Source organism: Elephas maximus, chromosome X (genome assembly GCF_024166365.1).
Source record: "Elephas maximus indicus isolate mEleMax1 chromosome X, mEleMax1 primary haplotype, whole genome shotgun sequence".
In the NCBI taxonomy this organism is placed as follows: Eukaryota; Metazoa; Chordata; class Mammalia; order Proboscidea; family Elephantidae; genus Elephas; species Elephas maximus.
In genome coordinates, this window is record NC_064846.1 from 134,711,128 (window position 1) to 134,730,384 (window position 19,257).

The following is a 19,257-nucleotide window of genomic DNA, read 5'->3' on the forward strand; positions in this document are numbered from 1 at the left end:
GAAAGTCCCCCTCCCTTTTTTTGTTGATGTTTTGTTTTATTTGATTCATCATCACCAAGGGGACTGAAAGTTGAGCCCCTGCAGGGGGTGGAAACCCAGCAACTCCGAGATCCAATTTTGCCCCCATGCGTAGCCCGGGTTGGGGGGGCCTTCCCTCTGGGCATCTCCCACCTCAGCAGGCTGACGGTGGATTCTGCCCAACCCTGGCTCAGGAGGCCAGTTCAGCCACAGGCAGCAGGTTCCTTGCTTATTCAGGCTTCCAGGCCAGGCACCTCAGATTGGAAGCCTCTCTAACTTCTTGGGATACAGGTGAAACCTGCAGTGGCCTCCCGACTTGGGGTGGGGCTTGGACTTTAGAAACTGTGATTTGCAAGCATGCATATGTCAGCAGAAGAGAAAAGTCACTGAGGTCTGGAGACACATCCATAAGCTACAGCCCTTTCTTTTCATTCCTGGATTCGTGTGGTGACCCCTGACTGGCTGTCCTGTGCCCGGTCTCCCCTCCTCTGATTCATCAGCTTACTGCTGTCAGCCAAGCTCCCAGGGCCTGCTTTTATCCTGTCACTCCCCTGCTCATGAGCCTTCAGTGGCTCCCCACTGCCTGCTCAAGTCCTCACTCCTCTCCTGACATTTAATTAAGAACCTCCACCAACTGAGTAAACTAACTCCCCCTCCTATTCTGCCGCCGCTCCCGGTGGATGCTGTCTCTTTTTTAGAGCAGCTGGGACTCTGAGCTGGGATTGTGCCAGCTCCTGTAATCTAGTTCTCTTTGCTGCTGCTCTTGGCCTACTGGATCTTAGGAGAAACTTCTCTTTATCCCACCTTCTCAGGGAGGTTCCTGGCTAGCCCAGCCCACTGTGCGTAACCTTGGTTCCCAAAGCCATCATGACCGCATTCCAGCCAGAAAGAAGGAGGAAAGGGAAGAAGGGCATGCCACCTCCCTTTAGGGTTAGTAATAGTGGCAACAACAATAATTGTAATAATAATAGCACCAAACACTTATGCATCATTTATCATGTGCCAACTACTGCTCTAAGTACATTTCATTTTCATACAACACTATGAGGTCCAAAACTAACCAAACCCATTGCCATTGAGTTGATTCCAACTCATAGCAACCCTATAGGACAGAGTAGAACTGCCCCATAGGGTTTCCGAGGCCGTAATCTTTATGGAAGCAGACTGCAACATCTTTCTCCTGGGAGTGGCTGGTGGGTTCAAACTGTCAACCTTTTGGTTAGCAGCTGAGTGCTTAACCCCTGTGATACCAGGGCTCCTTTTCCCCATGAGATGGGTACTATTAAACCAAAAGCGAACCTGTTGCTGTCAAGTTGATTCCAACTCATAGCGACCTTATAGGTCAGAGTAGAACTGACCCATAGGGTTTCCAAAGCTGTAATCTCTATGGGAGCAGATCGCCAGGTCTTCTCTCCTGTGGAGCCACTGGTGGGTTCCAACTGCTGACCCTTCCGTTAGCAGCTGGCACATAATCACCAGGGAGGTCATGTATACAGGTAAAATTTGGGAATTTGATTACTGAGGAAGAAAACAGATATCGGGGGCTAGCTAGAAGTCCCTGACCCAGATGGTTACTGTCACTCATGGCATGGCCTTGTTATGTGACTTATTAATATCAGTTAGACCACGTGCTTCTTGAGGATGGGCACCCAGTCCCCATGAAAGGGTCTCATATGGGCCCTGAGTGGGAAATGTCCTCCTTGTCTTGTTGTTGGTTTGGAATCCAGACAAGCTCCTCCTAGGATTCAGAATAAGCCCATTAAAAAAAGCAAAGATTATTCCATAAGAAGTTAACTGCTACTTAGCGTTCCTCTATGAAAGATCCCATGCATAGATGTCAGCAGGATGCATATGATGCAGTTGGCCACCCTCTCCATTTTGAAGTGGTCTCAGCTTGGCTTCCAAGACGTCACTGTCTGTAGATTTTTCCCCCACCCCTCTGCAAGTCCGTCTCTGCCTCTTTTCCTGGATCTCCTCCTCAGCTAGACCTCTATGAGTTGGCCTGTCTCAGGGCTCTGTCCTTGGATTCCCTACTTCTCCCTTGACCTCGCTGCCTGGATGACCTCATTTCCTCCTATGGCTTTAAATACCACCTATGGGCGCGCACCTGAGAGCAGGCCTCTTCCCAGACTTCCACATGCCACTGCCCGCTGGCAGCTCCGTGTGGCTGCTTCACTGGCACCTCAGACTGAACTCATCCAAAGATGAACGCCCAGTCTCCCCACCCCCAGCCCAAATCTGCTTGTCCTCTAGCAGTTCCCACCTTAGTACATGGCTCCTCTTTCTGGAAACCTGGGAGCCATCCTTGATAGCTCATGCCCTACATCTAATTCAGCTCCAAGCCCTGACCATCTTACCTCCAGCACACCTCCCAAGTCCATCCACTCCTACCCTGGGCCACTGCTCCTTCCCTCGGCTAATCCCCTTCCTCTCTCTCTGGACCACCGCAACGACTTCTAACTGGTCTCCTCATATTCACCCCTCCACCCCATTCTCCATAAGGCGGCCAGAGGGACATTTAAAAACCTACAAAGGCAAAGCTGATCATCCACACTCTCCTGCTTACGACCCTTCAATGCCTCCCTGCATGTGTACAAAATTCCCAGCTCTTAACATGGCCCATAAAATCTCAGTGCTCTGGGTCCTTCCTGCCTCTTCAATCTCATCTCCGGCCTTGTTCCAGTTACTATCACTGCATAGTAAATCCAAACTTAGTGGCGTAAAACAACAACCATTTATTATGCTCCCAGATTCTGTAGGTCAGGAATTTGGAAAGGGCACAACGGGGACAGCTTGTCTCTACTCCACAATGTCTGGAGCCTCAGCTGTTAAACTCGAAGGCTGTGGGCTGGCTGGAATCATCTGAAGGCTGTGCACTCGCTTGTGTAGCACCCAGGATGGGATGACTTGAAGACTGGGACTGCTGGCTGGAGCACCTACACTGGCCTCTCCATGTGGCTTGGGCTTCCTCACAACATGGCAGCCTCAGGGTAGGTAGTTGAATTTTTTACGTGGTCACCCAGAGATCCAAGCACCAGTGTTCTAGTGAACAAGGTGCAACCTGATCCCCCTTTTCTGGCCTAGCCTCAAAGTCACATGGTGTCGCTTCTGCTACATTCTGTTGGTTACGAGCCTCACAGAAGCCCACCAGATTCAAAGGGAGGGGACGTAGACCTCACCCCTTAACGGAAGGAGTGCCAAGGTCACATCGTAGAGGAGCATTGTGGGGTAGCACATTGTAGAAGAGGATACTCTTCTCCCTCATTCTCTAGGTTCCTGCCCTACTGGTTTTTCTTTTAGTTCCTTGAAAGCTCCGAACTTTCTTTCTATCCTTGGCTAACTCCAGCTCTTGGTTTCAATGTCACTGCCACCCCCCTCTCTAAAACAGGTTCCTGTTATATTCTTGCACAGTTTCCATTACTGTTCCCCACAGTACTTCCCACAGATTGTAAAGATAGGTATTTTTTTTTGCTTAGTTATTTATTTTCTTTCCATCGTAATGTAGGCTCCAAGGACCAAGTGGGGACCGAGGCTGTATCGTTCGATGCCAGACCCCCAGTAGAGCACTGGGCCTGGCATGCAGAGAAGGCACCTTTGAGCCTTTAGGCCAGTTTCAGAGAAGAGCTGCTTACAGCCTATGAAATGTTATGAGGGATGGTCAGAAGTGGCTCGGTGCCCCAACAACTTGGCCTACCTCAGAAGGGACGGAGTGTTTTTTTTTGGGGGGGGGGGTGGTGATGGCCACAAAAACGGCAGTCTCTGTCCCAGTCCTGGTCCCTCCCTCAGCCATGGTGATGGCAATACCCACAGAGGGCTACCTGCTCTGCCCCCTGCTTGCCTCCCCAGCCTCACTCCATGTTCCTGTCAGACTTCATGACTTCCACCTCCCTGGCACACCACACCTTTGCACACATAGTGTCTCCTGCTAGACTCGGCCTACTCACTCCCTGACTAGCAAACGCCAGACCACATTCTCTAGAAGCCTTCCCTGACCCCTAGGGCTGTGTTAGCTTGCCCTGCTCCATCCTTCCCTAGCTCTTCAGGCACACCCACCCCACGGAGCAGGCACCACTGTGGCTGTCAGTGTCCTTTTGCATCTCTACCAGCCTGCGGGCTTCTTGAGGACAAGGCTCAGGCTCACGGCCTAATATGGTGGCTGAAGACCTCACGGTATGGATGGGGCTGGGGCAGTCCAAAACTCTTTATACTCTGGTGTGAACTGGGCCTTTGTTTTGAAAACAAGCTTTGAGTTCCTGGGGGCCTGGGGGTGGAGTGGGCTCAGTGGGGTATGGGGACCAGGGGCGTGGAGGGTTCTGGAAGCCAAATTGTTCCCCTGCTTGGGCTGTTGCCTCTCTCCTGCCTCAGCAGGACCTGGGTTTATTAGAATACCTTCTTCAGCCTGACTCAGACCGGAAGTTCCTCGTTCCTGTGTAATTACATTAAGCTTTTATGTTGGGGATCTGGGCAGCTTGAAGCAGCATTTTGCAGGGTTGGACCACATTCCAGGTGTCTGGGTTTACCTTCCCTCTCAATCTGTGCCCTGCAATGCAGGGTCTGTGGACAGGTCCTCCTGCCAAGCCCAGGTTGAGCTGTGAGGTCCCTTTGGCAACATGCTGAGGGCAGGGTGAGGAGCCAAAGCTATCTATATATGTGATTTCCTGAATCCCCAGGTCAGAAGCCCTGGCCTGGCCTGCAGTCAGAAGGTGGAAGACTGGGCAGGAAAGGTGGCCAGAGCCCCCCTTTCCAGCCAACACCTGCTTGGTGGTGGTGGTGGGGTTGACCCAGCTTGCAGGATCCTCGTGAGTACAGCACTGACATGGGGTCACAGGCCTCTTGGGCTGAGCATCTTGGACAGGGCAACCCATCCAGGGGCATCCCTGCACTTTGCTGTCCAGATACTGATGAAGCTGCCTGTTCGCTTCCCAGTGCAGCTCGGCGGGTGTGTTTGTATATGTGTAGGGGTGTTATGGATTGAATTGTGCCCCCCAAGAAGATAAGTTGAAGTCCTAAGCCCTGTACCTGTGGATGTGACCTTGTTTACAAATAAGGTCTTTGAAGATGCTATCAGTTAACATGAGGTCGTACTGCAGCAGGGTGGGGCCGTAATCTTGTATGACTAGTATCCTTATAAAAAGAGAGGAGACACAGACACAGAAGGGGAGACAGCCATGTGAAGATGGAGGCAGATATTGGAGTGATGCAGCTACAAGCCAAGAATTGCCAAGGATTGCCAGGAACCACCGGAAACTAAGGAGAGGCTAGGAAGGATCTTCCCCAGAACTTTCAGAGGGAGCCCAGCCCTGCCGACATCTGCGTTTGGACTTCTAGCTTCCCGAACTGTGAGACAATAAATTTCTCCTGATTTAAACCACCCAGTTTGTGGTCATTTGTTATGGCAGCCCTGGGAAACTAATACGGGCTCTTTATTCCTTGTAAAATAGCATCTTAAAAAAAAATTTATAAGCAATGCTAACATAAAATTAGGACCTGATCTCACACCCTGCACAAAAACAAATTTCAGGTAGATTAAAAATCTAAACATTACAAAAAACTACGAAAACCTCACAGTGGACAATTTCATAATCGTGGAGTAGAAGACACTCAGCCTCATTTATAATCAAAGAAATGCAAACCAGAGCAACACAAGCTGCCATCTTTCACCCATCACATTGGAAAAAACGAAAGAAGGGCACTGGAGAGAGGGCAGAAAGAAATAGGCACTCTCATACACTTCTGATGGGGATTTAAGTTGGAACAGACTTTTTTGGAGACCCATTTGGCCATATCTACGCAGAGCTCTGTCAGTTTGTTGTCCTGTGGTGGCTTGCTTGTTGCTATGATGCTGGAAGCTATGCTACCAATATTTAAGATACCAATAGAGTCACCCATGGTGGACAGGTTTCAGGGCAGCTTCTAGATTAAGACAGACTAGGAATAAAGGCCTGGTGATCTACTTTTGAAAAATCAGCACATGAAAATCTTATGGATCACCACAGAACATTGCCTGACTCGCTTGCTTTGGGCATGTCATCAGGAGGGATCAATCGCTGGAGAAGAAAATCTTGTTTAGTGAAGCGGAGGGCCATCGATGGACTTCCAGGGAGAGGGATTGGCACAATAGCTGCAACGATGGACTTGAACATGCTGGCAATTGTGAGAATGATGCAGGACCAGGCCAAGTTTGGTTCTGTTGTACATAAGGTCGCCATGAGTTGGAGCTGACTTGATGGCATTTAACGACAACATGCATGGTTAAATGCGGCCATATCCTTTGGCCCAGCAATTCTACTCTTAGGACTTGTTCCTTCAGACTTACATGAGCAGTTAGGCACGTATTCAGGGATGTCCATAGCCTCATTGTTTTTTGGCAAAAATTTGGAAACAACCTAAATGTCCAACAGAAGGGAATGGTGGAATAAATAAGGAAGATCCATGCTGTGGAATACTATACATCGGTTTAAAAGAATAGTATGTTCAGACATGGCATATTCTCCAGGAAATAGTAAGTGAAGGAAACGTATGGCAGATCCATATGTATAGCATGGAGCCCTGGTGGCGCAACAGTTAAATGCTTGGCTGCTAACTGAAAGGTGAGCAGTTCGAACCTACCCAGTGACTCCGTGGGAGAAAGACCTGGTGATTTGCTTCCATAAAGATTACAGCGAAGAAAACCCTATGGGGCAGTTCCATCCTGTCCTATAAGGTTGCCATGAGCCAGAATCGACTTGACGGCACCCAACAACAGCAACGCCACAAGTAGCATGAGTTCATTTATGAACAACAATCCCTGTGTGTTTTATAAATGCACAGAGAAAGGCCGGGCTGGGGGTAGGGGCCCCTCTAGGGAAGAAAATAGTGTTAGGAATCAATAAATAGTATTAGGAAGGAGAGTGAGAGAGCAGGTTCACTTTCCCCGCCTGGGAATTGTGTGAATTTTTATAAGCACCTATTGCTTTATGAGTTAGAACAAACAAATGTGGCTAGCCCAAATTGAGATGTGTTGGAAGTGTAAAATTCACACCATATTTTGAATATTTAGTGTGGAAGAGGAGGCAGTGGTAGTTCTGTGGTGGGATTCTCACCTTCCTTGCAGGGGACCCAGGTTCAATTCCCGGGCAATGCACCTTACGCCCAGCTACCACCTGTCTGTCAGTGGAGGCGTGTGTGTTGCTATGATGCTGAACACGTTTCAGCGGAGCTTCCAGACTAAGACGGACTGGGAAGAAAGGCCTGGTGACCTATTTCTGAAAATCAGCCAAGGAAAACCCTATGGATCACAAAGGTCTAATCTGCAACCCATCGTGGGGACAGTACAGGAGCAGTCAGTGTTTTGTTCTGTTGTAGATGGGGTTGCCGTGAGCCAGGGGCCGACTGAACAGCAGCTAACGCCACCACCGCCACCACCACTATAGAAGAAAGAAAGTAAAAGCTTTCATTAAAAATTTTTTAAATTGATTACATGTTGAGATGATAATATTTTGGCTCTATTGAGTTAAATACAGCATATTATTATGAATAACAAACCTTAAATAGCAATGCACACCCCTTGTAAAAGGCTAAGAAAATACAGAAAAATAATCGTACTTATTGTATTTATTGATTCTGTTACTATAGGTGCCTGGCACTGCTCTCAAATGTTCATACGTACAATCTCATTTAACCCTCCCAACAATACAGAGAGATGTACTATTATGATTCCATTTTACAGATGAGGAGACTGAGCTATGGAGAGGTTAGATAACTTCTCCTGAAGCACATAGCTATTAAGTGGGGAGCTGGGATATTCCATATTAGTCCCCCGTAATCTAGAGATGAGCAATGCTAAGGTCTTAAGTATTTCTTAACTGTGTCATGGGTAAAGTGTGTGTCGTATGCACTCTTAGGAGGAGTAGTCTAGTGGGCCTTCAATTCCAGATATATGATGAAATCTTGCTCCCTGACAATTTCTTTCTTCGTCCTTCTCCTCTTTCTTGCTCTGGCTCTGGTTTGAGATTTTTTTCTATCGCTCTCTTTTTAATTGTGATTTAGGTGAAAGTTTACAGAGCAAATTAGTTTCTCATTAAACACTTAATACACAAATTGTTTTGTGACATTGTTTACCAGCCCCCTGATATATCAACCCTCTCCTCTTCTCCACCCTGGGTTCTCTGTTTCCATTCGTCCAGCGTTTCTGTCCCTTCCTGCCTTCTTGTCCTTACTTTTGGGCTGGCGTGCCCGTTAGTCTCATGTACATGACTGAACTATGAAGCATGACCCTCACATGTGTTATTGTTGGCCCTATACAAAAAAAAAACCCAAACCCATTGCCATCAAGCCGATTCCAACTCATAGCGATCCTATAGGACACAGTAGAACTGTCCCCATAGGGTTTCCAAGGATTCGAACTGCTGACCTTTTGGTTAGCAGCGAAACTCTTAACCACTATGCCACCAGGGTTTCTGTTGGCCCTATAGACCTGTCTAATCTTTGGCTGAAGGGTGAACCTCAGGGGTGACTTCAGTACTAAGTTAAAATGGTGTTTGGGGCCATATTCTTGGGGTTTCTTCAGTCTCTGTCAGACCAGCAAGCCTGGTCTTTCTGTGTGTGTGTGAGTTATAATTTTGTTCTACATTTTCTTCCTGCTGTGTCTGGGACCCTCTATTGTGATCCCTGTGAGAACAGTGGGTGTTGGTAGCCGGGCACCATCTAGTTGTGCTGAACTCAGTGGAGGCTGTGGTAGTTGTGGTCCATTAGCCCTTTGGACTAATCTTCCCCTTGTGTCTTTGGTTTTCTTCTCTTTTCTCTTTTTTGAGGTTTTCCAGGACACATCTGGAGCGTCTCCTGTGCCCCATGGTAAAACCAAAATTATTGTTGTTAGCTGCTGTCTAGTTGGTCCCTGACTCACGGTGACCCATGTGAGCAGAGTAGAACTGTGCCCCATAGGGTTATTCTTGGCTGTAATCTTTACAGAAGCAGTTCTCCAGATCTTTCTTCCATGGATCCACTGGGTGGGTTCAAACTGCCAAGCTTTCGTTTAGCAGCTGAGCAGTACCCATTGGACTCTTGAGGAAAAAGGAAGGCCTCTGTGTGCCTGGTTTTTCTTCCGAAGCAGAGGAAATCAAGAAGACCACCTGTTGGCAGCATCCTTAGAGGGAAGGGACCCCCAGGGGTGACACTTGCTCTGAGGTGGGGACCAAGCAGTTCAACAGGCTGTGGGGCTCCATGGGTCATATGGCCAAAGTCTCTACCCTGGCTTCCCAAATGCCCACAGGAGCCAGGCCTGCGTCCACTTAGGTTAAGTGGAACCTTGTGACCGGGTTTTGAAAGGGCCGTGGACAGTGTAATAGGGAAAATGGTTTGGATACAGAAGCCAGGAAATCATCTCAGCTTTGCGGAGGGCTGGCCAGGGGTCAGATTCACAAGAGCACTGGGTGGAGGCGTGCAGCGCTGCCCAGCTTTCCAGGCCTGCCCTCCATCCCCCAAGCACTTATCCTCACCCCGGCTCACCCCACCCCACCCCTGACCCGTAGCCCCTTCCACCTACCACAGCTGCACACTCCTCATTGTTTAGGAACAAAGGCAGTTCAGATTTGTGAAAAAGGAGAAAAAATGAACCGGGCTAAACTCATCTTGCTTGTAAGTAAGCGGTTGGCTCTGGCCCCTGAGTGGGGGAGTCGTGCAGGGCGGGCAGCGGTGGGGGGCCCTGGGGACAGCTTGGCTGGAAGGAGCGGGGGCAGGGAGGTGCAGCAGGACGCGAGCAGTTGGTGATTTATGGCACCAATAAGCACAACTGCTCAGTCTTGCGGTTTCCCCTCAAGATGTGTCTGAGCGCGGCCCCCTTGGTGCATCACCTGTTCGAGCTGTGGCAGCGGATGCGGCCTGTCTGTGAGTGAGGGACCCAGCTCCTCTGCGTCCCGCTAATTGGTGCCCCTCCCTGCTGGGGGCCCAGGGAGAGCTCCCTGCCCAGGGTCTGAGGGGCAGCGGGTGAACGTGCAGGCATGGACGTGCAGGCATGGACGTGCAGGCATGGACGTGCAGGCATGGACGTGGACTGTGTCTGCAATAAGGAAGTTGCAGGGGCCGTGCTGGCAAGCAGAGGGGTCTTGCTTCCTCTTTGGGACAGATTCCTGGATGCATAGCCCAGGAGGGCCTTTTGGAAAATCAGCCAGTGAGTAGAATTCGCTTTAAAAAAACAGCTGCCTAATAGCTTTGAGCTTCAGCAAGCACCTCCCCGCCTCCGCCCCAGCTGTCCCAGGCTAGAATGTTCTGGGCAGCAGGAGATACTAATGTTTCCTGAGTGCCTACTGTGTGCCAGGCACTGGACTTAACACCGAACATTTCTTTTATATTCTTTAAGCCTCACAATGCCACCCAGACGTAGGTACTATTACTAGCTTCATTCGTCAGATGAGGAAAGCAAGGTTCAGCGAGCCCTAACAATTTACTGAAAGACCACAGCTAGTAGGTGGAAGAACTGGGATTCAAAGGTAAATTTGTCCAAATCTGGAGCTGTTTCTTTTAACTATTACACCAGACAGAAGCCCAAGTTGTATTAAGAACCAAGGAACCCTAGCATACTTCAATGCTTAAGGGTTGAGTTTGCTAAGGGGCAGGCTAAGGGGGCAACCCCAGAGAGGACATGGGAGCCACGCCCCTGTAAGCCCTTTAAACAGTGAACCTAGACTACTTTCTAAACAACGCGTTGTTTTTTCTAAAGCTTGTGCCGTCTGAGGTCCATTATGGCCTCTGGATCTTTTGCAGTTAGGCAACCTGTACATCCACCTCAGTGACTGAGAAGTTTTTCTTTCTAGAAGTTTGCCCTTAGGACTAATTCTATCTGGCCCATTGGCTCCCAGTGCTATTTCGGACTGCAGAGAGAAAGAAAGAGAACAACATTGACCTGTAAGCTGGCAGGTGTTAATGTTCTGGTTTCCCACCATGGATTTTGGCCTTGGCTGCTCTCAGCTGTTGGGGTCACTCAGGAGCTCATCTTTGTTTGGCCATTTGTTGGGCTAAGAGGGAACAGGCAGCTAGTTCTCTTGGCCATGGATGGCCATCCTGCCCCCGGCCCCTGCCAGCTGACTCCTGTGTGTCTTACCCCTCCCTTGGCAGACAGGCACTGAACAAAGACTGGAGGAGCTCAGTCACTGGCAACAGCACAACCTTAACCTGAGGGAAACGCAAAACCAGTCCAAAGAGAAATATTGTCTATACTTCCAATACCTTTTACTTCCCTTCTGTCAGGATCAGTTTAGCAGCTTTTGCCTTCCCTTGTGGGCTCACTGAGGCAAGCCAAGAGTCTCCTGCCACTGCTAGGCCTCTGGCTCCTGGCAGGCTGGAAGAGCCCTGGCATTGCTGGCAGGCTGCCTGGCCACCACAGCGGGCTCTTCTCCAGCCATATAAGCTCCTCAAGGAAGTATCCATACCCTCCCCGTCTCCTGAGGGCCTAGCAAGTTCAGCTGTGGGGCAGGGATAAGGGGGTGCAGACCGGGGATACTGATTGAGGGTCTCCTTTTCCCCATTCACCCATTGCTCTCTGCACCCCACCCAGGTCATAGTGGGTGAAATCCTGGCAACATGGCACTGGGGGGCAGAGCATTACATAGCCTTGGGCCCTTCTTAGGAGGATCTGGCTGAGGACAAGTCATCAGATACCCTGCAGTGTAGTTGATTCCTCTTCGGAGAGTTAGAATTTTCCTTCTAGGGCTTCTGGAGTATTTTTGAGTTAGGCTAGAGGAGGAAAATAATCACAGCCTGGTTACGCAGAGCAGATTCCCTCCTTCCCTCCCCCTCATGCTCCCCGTGCACCAAGATTGATTTCCTATCAGACCTTAGTGATTTCCAAATGGTCAGTGACCTCCACGTGGCCGGGAGGGAGAGTCGTGGAAGAGGCCTTCCAGGTGATGGCTTGTAGAGGAGCACTCCCCAGAGCCTGGCCAACATCAATAGCGCAGGCCCACAATGACAGAAATTTGTTTTTCAGGCCCCTTTGCCATGAAGACTTCCCTGGCATTTGAGTGTGACGGACTGAGACAGCTGCCATGCATGAGTCAGGGGCTACTCAGAGTCACTCTGGAGGCCACCAGCAGGTGGTCCAGCAATGCTGGTTGACAACATGAGTTTTGGAGTCAAATAGAATAGGGTTGAAATCCTGGCTTCAGGAAGAGAACTTGAGTAGTTATTTTGCTTCCCTGAACCCTAGTTTCCTTGCCTGTAAAATGCGGGTAACAGTATCTTCCTCACAGGGCTATTGGATTGTAAGGGCTCAGTACAATGCCCACCAGATAGCAAGTGCTCAGCAATGGAGCTGCTATTAGTATTCACCAGCCCTTTGTCTCCTGAGTCCTGAGCGCTTCCTCCTTGCTTTTCCTCAAGTTTCCAACCTCTTTCTTCAGACAGCCTTAACCAAAAAAAACCCAAACCCACTGCCGTCAAGACGATTCCAATTCATAGCGACCCTGTAGGACAGCTTAGAACTGTCCCATAGAGTTTCCAAGGAGCGCCCGGTGGATTTGAACTGCCAACCTTTTGGTTAGCAGCCATAGCACTTAACCACTAGGCCACCAGAGTTTCCCAGACAGCCTTTGGGGCCCTTAAAAGAAATTATTTGACAAGCTCCTTCCCACCTGGTGACGGGGATTTAAAGGAGTATTTGCATCTTAACCCATTACAGCCTCATTTGATGACGTTATTCATTCAAGAACACTTACTGAGATAATGTACTTATTGACATAAGTCTCTGGACTACTAGGCCAAAGGTCGGTGTCTCTAACCCACTCAGAGGCACCTCGGAAGATAGGGCTGGCGATCTGCTTCTGAAAGGTCACAGCCTCGAAAACTCTACGGAGCACAGCTCTGATTTGCACACAAGGGGTTGTCATGAGTCAGAGTTGAATAGGTGGCAACTAACGACAGCTACACTATGCTATACTATAAAAAAAAATATTATTGTTGCTAGCTGCTTTCAAGTTGGCCCCTAACTCATGGTGACCCCATGCACAATGGAACGAAATGCTGCCTGGTCCAGCGCCATCTCCACGATCAGTTGTGAATCAGACTGTTGTGATCCATAGGTTTTTCATTGGCTGATTTTTCAGAAGTAGATTGCCAGGCCTTTCTTCCTACTCTGTCTGTCTTAGTCTAGAGGTTGTGTTGAAACCTGTTCAGCATCATAGTAGCACGAAAGCCTCCACCGACAGACAGGTGGTGGCTGCTCATGAGGTACATTGGTAGGGAATCGAACCCAAGTCTCTGACATGGAAGGTGACACTTCTACCACTGAACCACCACAAAACGATTACTATTGAGCACCCAGTATGTGCCAGGCACATTTGCTATTTAATTTCATCTTTGTACCAGCACTATGAAGAAGATATTAATATTATTCTCATTCTACAGATGAGGAAACTGAGGCTCTGAGGGTTTAAGTACTTTGCCAGAATCTAAGGTGCAGGTGCTGTGTTAGGTCCTGGTGCTGCAAAGAGGAATAAATCCCATCCCCTGTAAGAATCACCCTGTCCAGGGTGGAGAGAGGCAAATAAATCAGATTACCAACCTGCAGCAAAAGCAGTAGGTGTAGGGTATTGTGGGGCACAGAGAAGGGACACGTGGAGGGGGGTGGGGAGCATAGGATTGGGGGCTGGATGTTAATTCTTCCATGAATCTGAAGTCAACAGAACAGGCATAAAGTTTACGAGGCCAGACTCTGCCCAGGCTCAGCCCCACCTCAGCCTGGGAGAACAGCTGCTTTAAAATGTCAGGTTACTCGGTGGGCAAACGTTGGAACCAAGAGATGTTTCCCTAGGCTGCCCCCCAACTTCTCACATACCCTTCCAGGGATAAGAGGATATATGTATATGAGTCTATATAAATGTGAAAAAAAATTGTATAAACGTATCCTTTTCAAAATCACAAGTGATAGCACACTACCAACAACCAGTACAACAGGATATATGTGTGTGTGTGTGTGTGTGTGTGTGTGTGTCTAGTAATAACCACGTCACCCTCCTGAATCTCTTCCCTGTTCTGAAGGCCACCCCTGCAGCTAGCTTCTAATACAAGGCTATGCATATATATCCTTTTAAAAAAGACAAACGGTAGCATACTATAAACATACCATAAAGTTTGGTTTTTTTACTTACCACTCTATCTCACTGAGCATTCTGCATCAATACCTATAGCTCTATTGCCTTCTTTTTAATGGCAGCATAACATTCTATTATGAGAATGTGCCAGACTTTATTTAACCAGTCTCCTCTTAATGGATATTCATTCAGGTTGTTCGGGTCTTTTGTAGCTACAAATAACCCTGCTATGAACACCCCTTTACACAGGATTTTGCTTACATGTGGTATATCTGTATACCTTTGCTGGAAAAAAAGAGTATGCATTTTAACATGGAAAATTATTAAGGAATATCTAATATGTAAAATCCATGCCTGGAATTCAATCCAAAGATATGAATCACTAATGGTGGAATCTGACCATCAGCAAGGGACGAAATTTCCTAGAATAGAGCCTGCCCTCCCACCCAGAGAGTGGTCCTCTCCTCTCCTCCAGCTCCCAAGCCCCCCCTTCCCCAGGGACACTGGCTCCTGAACCTCGGAGGAGTGGCCCAGTGGCATTCTCTGTAGGCAGAATTTCCTTCTCTAATCAGTTTTCCCACCGCATTTCATTGGCGGCCAAGAGAGACTTTCATAACTCTTGCTATCTTTACAATATGTCGTTCAAATTTAAAACATGCTAAAAGGGAGAAAATATTTATAGAATTTTTCTCTGGAAGGAAAAAAAACCCTACTTTTAAGCCTAGCCAATGACATTTCTGGAAACCACAGAGGGAAAACAGCAACTCGCAGAAGATAAAATGGACTAATTACACAACAGATCTCTAATTTAAGAAACTAGCTGCATTCTTCTGTTTTTTTTTTTTTCCTTCCCTTTTAGAGATGACAGAATAAAAACACTGGTTTACCAGCTTATTAAAAAAATAGCCCAATGGCTCCTAACTTCTTCTTTGACTGCTTGTGTGTGTCCACGCACACCCACGGCAGCCTGCAACTTCAGTGATGGTGGGGAGAGGGGTCCCTATGGTGGGGTTTCTTGGCCTGTGGAATAGTTTCCCATGGGAAGAAACAGGGATCCTGCTGCCTGAGTTATTTAAATCTTGGAGTCTTTCCTTCCTTCTCCAAACCTCTGGGAGTGTCTCTGTAGCCACAGCTGCTAGGGACACCCAGCTCAGTGGCCTGGCTTTGGTGGCCAAGGTAGGCCCATGTTAACCTGTGTGATTTGCTCTCTCCTCAGCCCGGCCCTTTGAGCTGCCACTGGAACCCCAGCTGGTCCCCTGGAACAGACACCCCAGGTTTCTAGAATAATTCCTCAGCTGCAGGGTGGTCAGGAAAGAGACGTGGGAGCCCCTTTCCCCTCCCTCATTTCTTGTGAATCAGAGTCAGAGCGCTTCCAAACGGGCCACAAAGGGAATCTTTTCCTGGCTAGAATTTCCAGAAGCCAAAAACCTCCCCATGAATTTGGTTTCTGTTTGGATTTTTATGGAAATTGTTTCTCCCCGGTGCACATCCTGTGGGACCACGCTCCTTCCCCTTCCCTTATTTTTATATATGAATGGATTATGTCGGCTGTTTCACGGGTTTGCCTCGAGCGCAGGCTGCCGAGCACTTTGAATGAAGTCTCTTGCTAGCCAGCCTGTTGCTTTCAGAGGCCTTGCGACACCCGAAGAGAGGGTTCCCTGGTGCTTGGATGGGATTTGCTTTCTGTTCTCAGCTTGGGAATCTTGGCTACACCAGTGCTGGCCTGATTTTATGGGGAATTTGGGGAGAGTCGTTCAACCTCCCAGGCCTGCAGTGTAGGCCAGAGCTAACCTCGGCACTAGGACCTTTGCAGAGCCAAGAGGAGGAATCCTGTTGCTGCGTGCGGTGTAGATCCCCACTGATAGGAACCCCATGTGACAGAGTAGAACTGCCATAGGGTTTCTTCGGTGGTAATCTTTGTGGGAGCTGATCACCAGGTCTTTGTCCCGCGGAGCCGCTGGTGGATTCAAACCACCGACCTTTTGGTTAGCAGCTGAGCACTTCACCACTGCGTCACCAGGGCTCCTTGGAGGAATCCTAGCGGAGAGCAAAGAGCATTGGGGGGATCCTGGGGAAGGTCTATGTTTGTAAGGGGTGGGGTGGGAGTGGTTCCACTGAGGGCCAAGGCTAGATCTAAATTTCCAGCCTTGAGTTTAGTTGGGTTGACTAAGCTTCAGTTTACCTGCTTTGCCTGCTCTTCCTCAGTAAGTTCCAATATGTTGATGTGTGAACTTATTATCCAGCTGCCTGGCACACAGTGGGAGTGGGGGCTGTGAGAGTGTGCACACCCTCTGAACAACGCTAGAGCTTCTCACTGAGCCGGAGGGGCCTGGAGGACAACCCTTCTCCCCTTTGGGAAGCCGAGGCCATTATCTGGAATCAGGGTGCCATCTCCCTTCCCAGTGACCTACTCCTGCCACTAAGCCTCCTCCTCCACGTCTTCCACAATCACTTTCTGTGCTGGCCAGAGGCTGAATGGAGAACCAGGGCACCTTCCTGCCTCATCTTTCAGCCTCCTGCCCAGCCTGGGGACGCCTTGTCACCAGCATTCTCAAGGGGCCCGCTGTCAGAGGCTGCCAGAGAGAACTGACGGATGAGGCTAACCCAGCCGAGGGTCCCCACCCCTTCTCTCCCCCAGGGACCTCTTTTATGATGTCTCCTTCGGGCTCCCAGGTTGACAGAGGCTAGGAGGAAAAGGCGAGAGATTCCTGACCCTCTGGAATCCGCCTGGGGGGAATAAGCCACTGATTCTGCCAGAGCACCCCACCCCAGGTCCAGGCCCAGGCCTGGAGCACCCCTACCCCAGCCCCAGGCCTCTCTGCGGCCTTTCAAACTGCTCTTCATAGCACTGCCTGAAGGGTATCTTTAAAATGCGGGTTGGACTCTGTGAGTCCCTCCCGAGAATGCTTTGTGGGGCTTCCGTCGCCTGAAGGGGAAGGCCAACTCCCTTTCTGACCCACCTCTCCAGCCTACCTACGCTCTCCTTGCCCTCTGCCTCCACATCTGCTAGTGTGCCCAGCATGCATCGCGTTGCTGCCCCATGCCTCTGCTTTTCCCTCTTTCTGGAAGAATTTTCTCCAGCCTCCCCTGGTTCACCCTATTCTCCTGTCAGGAGCAGCTTGGGTGTCACCTTCTGACTCTGGCTATAAGTTATTAAGTCAAGAATTCATTCATTTTATTGTGTGTGTATTTTTTTTTTGTCAAAGACATATATAATTGGCAGTTATGACTCCAGCTGTATCAGCATCGGAAAGCCTGTTTTATCGCTCACACCTGGAGTCCCTGGGTGGTGCAAAGGGTTTAGCACTCGACTATTAACTAAAAGGTTGGTGGTTGGAACCCACCCAGAGATGCCTCGGAAGACAGGCCTGCCTATCTGCTTCTAAAAGGTCACAGCCATGGAAACCCTATGGGGCAGTTCTTCCCTGTACACATGGGATCACCACGAGTCAGAATCGACTCGACAGCGACTGTCTTTTTTTCTGGTGGAGACCTAGAAGAATTTGGTGTCTATTTGCCAAGATCTCCCAGTTCTATGCTCACATATGAGGCTTGGACTTGCCTTGATATCTTATCCTTTTGTGTGTGGAGGTGGCCTTTCTTTTCTGACAAGCTCCTCGGGTCTCTACCTGACTGGTTATGACACGGAAATGGTGTGTGTTGGAAATGGAATGACTGTTGCCCTTTGTTAGATTTTCTGTGTTGTTCATTTGCATTTTCTGGAGAGCTGAGAGTTTATTAGCTAGCCAAGGGACTTGTGAATCCAAGCCTGCTTTTGCTCAACGAGAAAAAAAGTAACATGAGGAAGCAGTCTGCTGGAGAGCACTGGTCTTGGAGTCTGGAGATCAGATACTCAGTTCTAATTTCTCTTCTCAACTTGGTCAACTTCACGCAAGTCAGATAACCTTACTAGGCCACAGCTGCCTGTCTGTAAAGCAAGGAGCTTGATGTAGGTGACCCGGCTCTGAGATGGTGGGATTTTATACTTAACGTCTTTGAAATGATAACCATTTCAAACCCAGGAATAAAAATCCTGTTCATATTCTCTCTTTCCTAGGTGATTGTCCACCGTTTTGAATTTCTGGGAAATCTCACTTGCAGACTGGTCCTGTCTACACCAAAGACTTCCCTAGTCTTTGCCTAAGGGTGTTTTTCTAGTCACGGGAGTGCGCTTGACCTGGGAGGTACCAGGGAGTTAATGCCTCCAAGAGTGTGAACTCTTAACCAATCTGGAATCCTTTGGTGCATAAATGCCCCAGCTTTTTTGCCCCTTGGTGGGACAATTCTGTGGTGTGTTCTACACATGACCACCAGTTGCAATCAAATTGACTCCGATTCATGGTGACCCCATGTGTGTCAGAGTAGATCTGTGCTCCATAGGGGGGTTTTCAATGGCTGAGTTTTTAGAAGTAGATCACCAGGCCTTTCTTTCAAGGCATCTCTGGGTGGACTTGACTCTCCAATCTTTCAATTAGCAGTCAACTGCATTAACAATCTGTACCATCCAGGGAGCTGGTGTTGTACACACTCTCCCCAAATTTCCCACAACAAAAACTTGCTCATCGATGCATCTTTGATTGGCTTTCCTCCCCCGTCTCCTTTCCTTTGCCCCTCACTGTGCTTCCTGGGTTGCCGCCCAAATCAACAGCTGTTGTTCTTAGGTGCCGTCGAGTTGATTTTGACACATAGTGACTCCATGTGACAGAGTAGGATTGCCCCATAGGGTTTTCTAGGCTGTAATCTTTATGGGAGCAGATTGCCAGGTCTTTCTCTCAGAGTCTCTGGGTAGGTTTGAACCTCCAGTCTTTCGGTTAATAGCCAAGTGCTTAACTGTTGTGCCGCCAGTGCCACCTGCAGCCAAATCCTCGGTTTGGGGTCTGCTTTTGGGAGAAGGAAAATTAGGGTACTGTCATTCAAGGACTAAATGTCGCGCTACGCTAAGGTCTGTATGGTCTTCCTTTGGGTGTTAAAGATTCAGTCTCCATGGCCGAGTCTGACAGCAGTTTGTAGAGAAGCCGTCTCATCCCCACTTGGCAGAAAGGGAGACAAAGATCCAGACCTGAATTAAGTCAAAAACATCCTCAATTCACCTTATCATATTCGGATTTGGAGCTGGTTCACTGAAAGAAGCAGGAATCATGTGGCGAAGTCTACATCAGGAGTCAGGGCTGGGATA